Raw genomic sequence first — 12,342 nt, 5'->3', positions numbered from 1 at the left:
CTTATATGTGTTCTAAGGCAGTCAAAAAACATTATATGTGATTCAATCATGCTCATATATGTTCTAAGGCAGTCAAAAAACTTTATATGTGATTCTATCATGCTCATATGTGTTCTAAGGCAGTAAAAAAACTTTATGTGTGATTCTATCATCCTCATATGTGTTCTAAGGCAGTAAAAAAACTTTATATGTGATTTTATCATGCTCATATGTATTCTAAGGCAGTAAAAAAACTTTATATGTGATTCTATCGTGCTCATATGTGTTCTAAGGCAGTCAAAAAACTTTATATGTGATTTTATCATGCTCATATGTGTTCTAAGGAATATTGAATTAACATTGTTTCTTCTCATGATTTCTCGTAACATGAAACTCGAGATATCTTTGAAGTTAACATTGTATATGCTCATATCTTTGAAGTTAACATTAATGCAACAACTTGATCTATGTAAGTATCTAAGAAATAAAACATGATCATTCATTAAATAAAAAATTAACATTAGAATTAACAAGACGAGAAATTTCTTCTTCTTCTAAAATTATAAAAAACAAAAAGCTAATTGCCACTTCAACTTCTAAAATTATAACAAAATGACAATTTATGCATTTGGTGATAACTACCACTTTTTAAAGATGCTAATTGCCAAATCTAATAATTGGCAACTTATGCCCAAGTGTGAAAAACACAGAGCCTCCTGATGTGGATTGAACATTAAAAAACCAAAGGCGTGGATTGAACATAAAAAAACCAAAAGCATCAATATCCAAGAAAAATAAGCAAATAAAAAGTCTGAGAGAAAAAGAGCAAATAAAAAAGATAGGAAATCATGTTTTTTTTTCTACAACAATGCTAATTATTTCACTTAATAATTAACTAATTGCTATATTAACAACTAACTAATCTATTTAACTAAACAACTAACGAAGTAATAAACTAAGACTAACACTAGTATTCAATCCAAACATAAAAAATCAGTAAAACACTTGGTAAAACACAAGTAAAAATTAGTAAAACAAACAGTAAAAATGTGCAATGGAACTTAGTTAACACAGTAAAAAAAATGTAATGAAACTTCAATTACTATTCAACAGAAAACAGTAAAAAACATAAATAAAATCAGTAACAAACAGTAAAAGCATTGCAATGAAATTCAATTTCATTCAAATATTGAAATTAAGTAAATCATAATGAAATTCATTTAATATTTAGATTCATTCAGATAGAAAATGTAGCTTAATCAAATCAACATTCACCAGATTTCCAATAATCAAACAGAAAATAATTTAATCAAATAGAGATAGTAAAAAAGAAATGTGGCGTATTTCACTCATAAGATGATGAATAGAAAAATAACTAAAACAACCACGTCTAAGAACATCCAAAAAATTGCATCTAACTCCAATATACAAGTATTAAGAACAACATCAAAGAATTTTGGGAGAAAACAATACTAAAGCAATGCTAAAACCTAAAACAAAAAAGATTATCAAAATGTATACTCTGAATATTTTCCAATAAGGCATATTTAACCAAAACGGTTCATATCTATACATAAATGCCAATATATCATTTACATCCATAATGAAATGTCAAAATATTGAATAAAAGAAAGAGGATCTCAAAATCATGTCCTCCGCAACGAAATTAACAATAATCTATAAATCTGAGATAAATAATGGTAGAAGAAAAAAATCTCGTATTCCCTAAAAAAAACAATTGGTGATATGAACAAATTACTTGAGAGAGAGAAAAAATCTCGTATTCCCTAAAAAAAACATTTCACTCAAGAATCACATTTTGACGCATCATAGAACACAAATCAATCCAGATATCTTTCAATCGCACGCGTCAAAACCCAAGAAACACAATCCTTGTCCATTTCCAAGCAATAATCACGTAAATAAAAAACGAAAATAGAAGAATCAAGATCTAAACAAGAAAAACGAGAATAAGAATCAAACTAAGCTTACCTCGATCAGAAGGGTGATTCTCAGAGCGGGAAAAACGAAACGAGGTTCAAGAATCTCAATCCGTAGAGATCGCTAACAACGCGAGAGACAACGAGAGAGCCGCAGAAACGAAAGAGGATGGATTGCTCGAGAAGGGAGAGGAGGGAGTCAACCTTAAATAGGGGAAGGCGAGGAGGCATCGGTGGAGCTGCCGGAAAATGGGCGGTGGTGGTCGGATAGGAGGATCAGCGGAGACGGGCGGCAGACTAGTGTTTGTGTTTTTGGAGAAAATCAGAGAGAGGGGAGTCGGCGGTTACTTGAGTCAAAGGGAGGGAGGGGGCGATAGCCAGAGAGAGGGAGGGCGGCGGTCGACGGAGAGCAGTGCGGGTGAGAGAGAGAGAGAGAGAGAGCGGAGCGGGTGAGAGCAAAAAAAAAAGAAGATTGATTTCTTGCCCTAGGGCGTTTTACATCAACATTTATCGATGGATGGGCGACAAAAATATTATGTCGCTAACTAGCAAGCGTTTTACATCGACATTTAGCGACGAAATGTTTTTGTCACAAACTTCGTCGCTAACTAGCGACGAAATATTTTCCATCTCTACATTCGTCGCTAAGTGCGACGAGTTTTGCGACATAAAACTTTCGTTACGAAGCCATCGCTACTTAGCGACAGATTTGGCAACAAAATTTTTATGTCGCTAATTTTGTAAATATTTTGAATGTTAGCGACAAATGGTTTTCTCTCGCTAATCCATCGCAATTTTGCGACGAAAAAAATTTGTCGTAAAGTTTTGTCGCTAATTAGCATTTTTCTTGTAGTGGATAGCCAAACCAGTAAAATTTTTGTGAGGCATTGAATTTTTTGTTTCTTTTTGTGAAAAAAAACTTGCAAAAAAAATCAATTAAAGAATTAGGAAATTATGTAAAAGAATAAAAACAAAAAAAGGATATAAAGAATAAAATGATTTTTTTTTCTTGAGAAGTAGTCAATACAATGTGAATATCGTGATGAATCATGATATTTTTGCTAAAAGATATCTACATTCAAGTTCCTTTTTTTAAAAAAAATCAAGTTCCATGAACTTGGTCATGTGTTATTGACCCCAATACAAGGTTGTAAGTAGCCTATTGTTACCCATATCAGTTGAGCCTAAAGTTAGATACGTATTGTAAAAAACCATATATATATTTTTTATTTTTTTCAACTTTTTTAAAGAATAAAAAAATAAAAAATAACAAAAATTCTAAAGAAAATCATAACACATAAAACAATGATGAATTATACAAAATACAGCCACAAAATCACATGTAAGGCATTTATGTCTTTATGAGTTATGTAAGACATCATCAAACATCAACTAATAAAGATAATATTGCATGCATATCTCACAAGAACAATGCAAAATATTAAATATCTTGTAATTAAGAACACGTCACAAGACTCATACTTTCATATTACATAAATAAAAACAAAATAACAAAGTTTATGAATATTTAAGTATTAAATAACCAAGTTTTTTTTAAATATAACCTCAATCATCATCATCATCTCCTTATGCTTTTTTTTCTCCTGATGTTATGCTAGGGGCTATAGAATCAGAAGTAGGGAACTCACATTTGCCATACACATCCTCCTAAGGCTGCGCATACTCTACTTTTGTCTCAATAATCTTTTTTTTTCACAGACCAATGAGTAATTGATGGCATTGCCATTTCATAGCATTCTACAAATCCCTTGACATGCAGGGGCAACATTATGATATATCCCAACTAAATGATGCTTCAACCAAGAGATACCACCCGAACAATATGATGACAATAGTTGCACTCGATTTTCACTCATTATTTGAGTGTCCCATTGTCATGGCAGATCATTTGATGCCATCTTCTAAAAAAAAAAATTCAATGAAAAGCAAATAATACACATTTGTTACCTTAGCCCATTCTCTTAACTGAAAAAAGGATGAAAATGCACTTTTACGTGAGAAATTCTTAAAAGCCTTCTCTATCTTGTATATGAATCAGTTCTTAGATCGCTCTAACGTCTCTTAAGGTATTGAGTTCTCCTCTAAAGGCTTCTATACAAATGAGAGAATCAGCCCTAAGTCTTTAGGACTCAAATATAAAAAAGTTGAATTTTGACCCTTTTAAAGTGCGCCAGACATACGATACAGTACAGTACGACACACACAAATAAGAGAATCAGTCTTATGGAGGTCATTAAAATTCAAAATTAAAAAAAGTTGAATTTTGACCTTTTTAAAGTGTGCCAGACATGTATTATACGATACACCATTATATCATACGATACAGTACAATACATGGTTGTATCATGTGATACAACCGATAACACACTCATATCGCAGTACAAGTGTGTATCGTATCAAGTTAGGTCATAGTTACTATACGTATCATGATACTGTACAATACTTACAACATTGCCCCAATGCATTATTCTTGCTTATACACTTGCCTAATATTTTATGTCTTCTTACTTATGCCGAGATTTTTCCGAGAAAGCATTGCAAGTTTTCCAAGAATGAGATTTATAGCGTCTATGTAGCTTGGACAAAATTGAATTTTGTGTGGAAATCTCACCATGTTGCGTACTGAAAATCTACATTTGGAAGAACGGGACATGTACAATGAGCATCAGGAATCCGTGGTTTGGTGCACTCTCCATGGGTGTGCCTGGCGTGCTAGCTGGCCTTCATGAAGCCTGGATGAAATATGGAAGGCTTACATGGAAGAGGCTTATCCTTCCCTCCATAACGTTTGCTGGGGACCGCATCACTGTATGTCCATACCTTGCAGCAGCCATGAAGAGATGGGAAATGCTGGCAGTAGCCGACCCCGGCTTTCTTCGTATGTTGGTGTCGACCGGAACACTGCTAAGATCTGGTGAAAGATGCTACAACCAAGAGCTTGCACGATGTCTCCACGCGATCTCGGATCATGGGCCTATGGCATTTTACTATGGGAGTGTAGGAGAGAGTTTTGTGAAGGATGTGCAAGAGGCTGTTGGAATATTAACCATGCAAGACCTCCAAAATTACAAAGTTGAAGTTAGGCCTCTAGTTGTTGTTGATGCTTTGGGTTACAGGATCTTGGGCATACCTCCTCCTTCTAGTGGGACACTGAGCTTGTCTTTGGTCAGTAATTCTGGTCTTTCTCTGCCTCAAATCTTATCTTACGTTTCCAGTGGTTATAGGACCAAAACAGATCTTCTGCATATTTGCCGATTTTTAGAGCCGAGTATGATATTTGGTGGTACTGTTGTGAATCAGATTTTGAACATCCTAGCAAGCTATGGTGCTCGGGATATCCGGCAAATGGTCCTTTGGGTCTACATCGTTTCATTGAAGCATTGAAAGACATGCTCTCTGTCAGAATGAATCTTGGTGACCCTGACTTTGTTAGTATAACAAAATACCAACATGACATGCTTTCTTCAGAGTTTGCAGCAAAACTTCAAAAAAAGATACTATACAACAACACATTTCCTCCTGAGTATTACATACCCGAGTAGGAGCATTGCATCATCATGATAATCATCATCTTCTCACTATATGTCAATATCAGCTATATTCATTTTCTGTGACATTGTGTAATGGTTGCAGATGGAGTCAGCTCGAAGACCACGGGACCAGCCATTTTTGCATTGTAGATGCAGACAGAAATGCAGTCTCAATGACCACCACTGTGAATTATGTTTTTGGAGCAGGTGTCCTTTAGCCGTCTACTGGAATTGTACATGCTGAACGATCAGATGGATAATTTGATCAATTCTGACCCTAAAGATGGATTTAACATGGTTGATTTAACAAGAACCAACCCAATGAAAATTATTTTTTTGATGAAAAAATATGATTTTTTAAATCACAAAATTTTGTATTTTGTCAACCATTGATTTTTGGATTGCCAAAAAATTCCTGCACATGGCCGGGTGGAATTTCAGCTGTTTAAATGTCAATCTTCACTAAATGAACGATGTAGATCACATATGTGGAGTATCATTTGATCAAAACAACTTTTTCCTCACATATTCAACCTGGGGAAACCCTGAGACCAGCGTAGGAGAGATCGTGGCTTTACTGGGGCAGAAAAATGTCAGGGCTAGCTAGTACCCTCAACCCCAGGTCCTATGCTTGCTTCGGCTTGAGCAAGGGGTTACGCAACGCAGAAGTCAAACCCCGACTGCCCGTCCTACAGCCAAAGCCCACACCAACTACACTAACCCTTTTGGGTCCAAGGTATATGCAGATAAGGATGACATAGGGGACGAGTGGAACCGGTTGGTCTCAGCGGGGCTTGAAACAACCTGCAAATCCGAGTCATATAGTAACAGAATGCAAGCCCCACTCAAAATGTTTCCAGCGTCATGTAAAAGATCAGTTAAGAGATCCCTGGACACCAAGTTGTATCCCTAACGATGATGATCTGTTCAACGTCCCACTGATGCCATTTATCTGTGTCAATAAACGACACCTCAAGCACTGACCTGAGGTAAGTGGACTGGTTGCCTCGTAGATGGATTTCATTTTTTTTTTCAAGGCCTTCAATTGATGCTCTAGTAGAACATCTAAGGGACGTTTGGAAGCAAAATAAAAAACATTCTCATAGGAAAAGAAAAATTTGCCTATGAGAAGTTTTGATATGATAATTATTTTAAATGAAAAAATTTCACTTGTTTGTGTAGCATGAGAAAATAAAATAAAAAATGTTAGAAAAATGAGAGGGGGGCGATGTCGTCCCATCCTCCAGGAGTAGGTGAGAGCCAAGCTCTTGGCAAGGACAAGAATCTGACCGCGTCAGTTGCTGCTGCAAGAGATTGAACACGAAGGAGAGTAGGATTCCAGAATCGGAGCTTGCGTAGAATAGGGTTTTAGAGGAGGTCGTCTAGATCACCAATGAACATGCGGAGAGTGGGGAAGAGGAAGAGGAGAAGCCCGGAATCCGGGAGAGCTCGACCTCTGTGAGAGCTTCCAGAACCGTCCGATCGCCGGACTGGATGACCCTCACCATAGAGAGAGAGGGTTCGCAGACACCCATCATCGGGAAGAGGAAGAGGAGGAGGACAGCCCGGCAATGAGGTTCTCGGTGGGGCGTGTTTGTATATGTGTTAAATCAAAATTTTCTTTTGATAGGAAACATTCTTCCATCCCCTCAGGGTGGAAGAATTTTTGTATAAAAAATTATACTTTTTACAAAGACTTTTTCTTTTAAAATTCTCTCTCATTTGAAACAGTCGGAAAAACCATAATTTTCTCTTTCCTACCTTCACTTTTCCAATCTTTTTCTGACTTACAAACGTACGTAGGGCTAGAGCATGTAAAGTGGACAGTAAAATTAAAAATAAAAAAAGTAAATAGTGATGTGTGGCTGCTGGTATTCTAGGCCTCATTAGCTATAATAAAAAGTAGATACGCTAACAAATGATAAGTTTATTAACTATTCTAAATAATGACTAAATTTAAATATAAAAATATTATTTTCCTACCAACAAAGCATTTTATGTTGAAATAGAAAGACATCGATGATATATCATTTCTGGTCGATTCACATATAAAATAGGTTTGGATACATAATTCGTTCGGGTTTGGGTTCAGGTTCGGGTTGATTCAGTTTTACAATATGGGAAACCCATTTTGTCGGGTATAAAGGACAGGTCAGGTTTAAATGAGTTTGGGTCTTCATCTGCAATACCAAATTAAGGCCTGATCTGTTTTGATTACCAGTCAATATTTTGTACCCAACCAGAACTCATGGGCCCACTAAAATTAAGTGGGGTCGGGTACTACAATCAGTTTGGAACATCGGGTCTGGTTGGGTATACCCGACCCAATTACACCCCTAATCTGGGAGACCCTTGATAGATAACCGATTATCATGGGTGGTAACCAAGATCTGATCCACATTTCGGATGTATTATTAAACATACATAAAAAGTGAAAACATGTTAATGTGGTAATAACATTACTATAAAACCCCATAATAATTGAAAATATCATGCTCTTTTGTGATATTTTCAAAATATGGCTGACATGTTGAAAGTCGTTTATGTAGGTTTAGTCTTCTGTTGGTACCAACCTCTCTAACAAATATAGCGAGATTTCTAAAAAACTCTTGCGATAATATCGCTAGAAATTGCCTGAAAGTTTAAAATGACAATTTCTCACAAAATTTTCAAACCGTGACAAATATCATAATATTTACAGTTTTAGCAGATATTTATCATGAGATTTTTATTTTTAAATATGTTTTATTTATATTTTTTAATTTATTTTTTATTGCTGATATTTTGCCAAAAAAATGCAAAATTTATGAAAAAATTCAAAATCTCTCTAGTTTTATACTTCAGAGATTTTGCCATTTTTTAACTTTTGTCACTATGGTACCAACTAGGGCTGGGAAACAAGGCGAGCTACTTGTGGCTCCGCACGTAAAGAGCTCATTCAAACTGGTAAATAGTCTTGGCAAGCTCAATACGAACAATAGTTACTCGGCTTGGCTTGACTTGACTTGTATAAAATCGTTAACTACTAAGAAATATATTTTAAATATATTTTACATGTATTTTTTTTTTGTAATCCTATTTCTTTCAGCTAGAAAGCAATGTATTTTTTTTTTTTATAATAAGCCAGCTGATCAAACTCTGTCACTTAACCGGGGCAGATTATGAGCTCTCGAACTCGAATTGGCTCGCCACAAGAATGAGCCAAGCTTGAACACTTTAAGCTTGTCTTGTACAGCCCGTTTACCAGCCATAGTACCAACTATCAGCTGAGCTCATGCTGCGGACATTACGTCTACGACACCCTTCAGCAGGAAAATGAACTCACACCGAATGGGATGTTGGCAACGCTTTGAAGTTCATATCACTTTCTCTGAGGACCAAAGTTGCTAGAAAGGGAAGCCAAAACGGGAAACGTATTGGAAAATGGAAACAGGAAACAAGGTTTTTTAGGTGCATGTGAAACAGGAAGCGGGAAACGGGAAACGAACTGAAAAACAATGGAAAAACTTGTCGGAAACACATGAAAAACGTTTAAGAAAAAAAACCCCCTTAATAACATAATAAATAAATGAAACGGAACATCGGTATCTCACGAAATGGACACGCATGAGAAACGTGTTGAAAACACATTTGAGAAATGTGTTTCTTGTAGTATGGGAAACACGTTTCCCGTAGAATGGGAAACCTGATTCCCTTAGGGTGGGAAACACTTTTCCCATAATTTTTTTGGCATTTTCCAAACTTTTCTAAAATGCAGCGTTTCTCGTCTAGTAAACGGTTTCTCCTGTAATCCTGGATACAGGACACTAATGGGCAATCATTTAAGCTTGAACGTGCATTTAAACCATCATTTTCGAGAGCAGAACAGATAAAACATTTTATGCAGTGTTGTCATATTCAGTTTTTGAACCGAAACATTATTTTTCAATAAGATTTAGAAAATCAGTCTGAATTTTGAATCAGTTTCTTAAGAAATTTCGATATTTAAATTTTTTTTTCTTATTTTTCAGAAACTTTTTTTGAAAAAGACAGAAACAAAGTAAATAATGAACACTTAGTGGTTCAACCAAAATTTGAAATATATATTTAATGCACAATATAATTAGCAAAGGAGGTCATAAATATCACAAATTAAATATCCAAAAACCGATTCAGTTGAATTACAATAAATCTGTAGTGTCAATTTTTCCATTTGAATGGGGCGATTCAAACCGATTGAATACCATCCGATTTTAAGGACATTAATTGTGTAAAACTTCGGCACATATGAAAGTGATTCCTTCACCAACGACCCTACATGAGTAGTTTCTTTTATTCTTAAAGAAAATAAAAAGCTTGCCCTATCTAATGGGACCCACCAGGGCACCAGCTGCTTTGATGTGCATATGGAACATGCAACTAATTAAAACGCCGTATCACCTCACCTGCACACCGGTTGGCTCGCAATTAAGGCAACCTAACTCACCTAGCCCGAGCATTGGATTTGTAAAGCCTCAGATTTGTCGTTTCTGCTTTTAATGAAGAGATTAGTGAGGGCCCGAACTTGAAAACAAGGACCGTTCATCACTGCAGAATGATGGAGATTGGAGACATGAACAGTGGCTGTCACAAAATTGCGTTGATCCCATTCCACCACGAGAACGTGGTCCACCTTCAGCCCTTCGTCATGCCCCCACCATGTCCTTTTTCTCGTTCTACCATTAAAGCTGTTAGGGGCATAACCAAGTTTGGGTACCACAGATACCCTTTAATTAAACAAAGATTGACCCCCACCCCCTCTCTCTCTCTCTCTTGAAAAGAGATTCTCTTCACCATATTTTTGCCAAGCAGGTTATATGTCCCACCCGAAGATGGCTGTTAGCTACATCTCGTGTTTGAGGGTCTCAATGAGCGTCATGTATGTAAGCACGTGCGGCTCATATCCCCATGTTTGTCAGCATCAGTTAGCGTCGGAGTCCGGTGCGATTGCAAAGACTTAAGTACCCTTTCCTCCATGGGTGCCATAAAAACGATGATTCTAGAAAAGGAGCGGTTGCAAAGACTTAAGTACCCCGAAGATGGTTATTTAAGACTCAGTCTCTGTACTGCAGGATTATTCGAGAAAGGAATCTCCCCTGAAGAAGGCCATGAACATCAACCCCCTCTCTCTCTCTCTTTCTTCTCTTTTTGCCTTTATGCACATCCAGCAGACAATCATACACTGCTCCATCAAGCACCGACTGACCTGCGCACTGACTGTAGCATGGTTCAAGTTGATGAGTTGTGAAAACTGATTCAGAGTTTTTGCCCTTACAGGAGGGGGGTCCGGGGGCTCCCCCCGACGTGGGTCCCGCTGCGCGGTCAGCGGGTGGGGGTCCAGGGGGCAGCGCCCCCCAGAACAAAATTTTTTTTTTGGGGCCTTGCATAAATTCTTTCTTTTCTTTCCCTCTTGCAATTGTCGAAAAAGATCAATAAAGTGTTTTGTTTGATCGTGGCGCTCATATATTTCATTTGATTGTTTTTTGCTCGAGGTTTTTGTAACACTCTTTTCCACGATTTTCTGTTTTTTGTTTCGCTACGTGATTTTCGTAAATCGCTACTCGATTTAGCAATTTGCCATTTTTTTTGCTACGCTATTTTCGTAAATCGCTACTCGATATAGCGATTTACGAAAATCGCATAGCGATTTGCCGTTTATTTTTTTTTTGCTACGCATTTTTCATAAATTGCTACTCGATTTTGTGATTTGCCATTTTTTTTGCACTATGCGTTTTTCGTAAATCACAATGTCGACCCCCCCCCCCCCTTGAGCACGATTTTCGCCGTGATCAGGCTATAGTCGCCAGCCGTCCCGATGGTAGTCTTGAGGTCCGTGATGGAGAAGCTGGAGAGGAACGTGCCATTCCCGACGCCCGTGTTGAGCAACGTCAGGGTGGCTTGGAAGGCATAGCCTTGATTGGAAGTATTGCCGACGTAGGGGATAAACGGATTGTATTTTGAAAGACTCCATTGTAGGTGTAGTGGAGGAAGATTTCGTTGTAGGTGTCCCTCGAAGGCGAAGGAGGGGCCGCCGCAGTCGGTTGCCCATTAGACGAGGGCAGCATTCCGGCCACTGCTAACAGAAAGAGGATGACGATCACCATTGGATCGTCGGCTCTTTGCCTTCCTTAATTTTTTCTCTAGAGAGAGAGGGTTTTACAGTGTTTCACGGAGAAGGAAGAAGAAGAAGATGCCGATGAAAAGTTTAAACAAAAAAGAAAGAGAGAGCACTTCAGGTTCGTTTCGCTGTTTAGACTTTGAAGAGTCAACATCATCCTTGACTTTCTGCATTGAGGATATTTTTGTTCTTTTTTTGAACCGTTGTTTATCTTTTTTTTGAATGGACATTTTTGTTATTTTCTTGAACCGTCGTTTCATGGCAAGAATAGCAAGAAAAGATACTTAAGTCTTTGCAATCACACCAGACTTCGATGCTAAGTGATGCCGACACACACGGGAATACGAGCCCTATGTGCTTATATACGTGGTGCTCATTCGGACCCTCGAACACGCATTGTGGCATTCAGTGCGTCTTCGGGGAGAACACACACCACCCTCCCGTATTTTCTAGATAAAGAAGTGGTGCCTGCTAACCTTTCAACAATCAAGGGTGAGGCCATCTTGATAAGTATTTCTGGTTTTCCTAACAACTATAATTGTGATGCATATACAAACTCTCCTAACAGATTTTTGTAAGTTATCATTGATCCCAAACAACAGAGTTGCATACCCTACCCCTACCAATTCCTTTTCCCCTTTTCTCCACTCTTTTGTTCTTTTGTTCTTTTATTTTTTATAGGGTGCCTTTGAATAGCGGGAGATACCCCAGTGGGGACAAAAACGGATCCCATCAT

At 37.4% G+C, this 12,342-nt stretch overlaps 1 pseudogene; it reads left to right on the top strand.

Annotated features, from left to right (window-relative positions):
- The first annotated feature begins 4,598 nt into the window (after positions 1-4,598).
- LOC149817636 (glutathione hydrolase 3 pseudogene) lies at positions 4,599-5,730 on the top strand (annotated as a pseudogene).
- Positions 5,731-12,342: the final 6,612 nt, after the last annotated feature.

This window comes from Nuphar pumila, chromosome 13 (genome assembly GCF_984573655.1).
Source record: "Nuphar pumila chromosome 13, dmNupPumi1.hap1.1, whole genome shotgun sequence".
Classification (NCBI taxonomy): domain Eukaryota; kingdom Viridiplantae; phylum Streptophyta; class Magnoliopsida; order Nymphaeales; family Nymphaeaceae; genus Nuphar; species Nuphar pumila.
The sequence above is the reverse complement of the archived record's forward strand: the minus strand, read 5'-3'. Positions and strand labels throughout refer to the sequence as shown.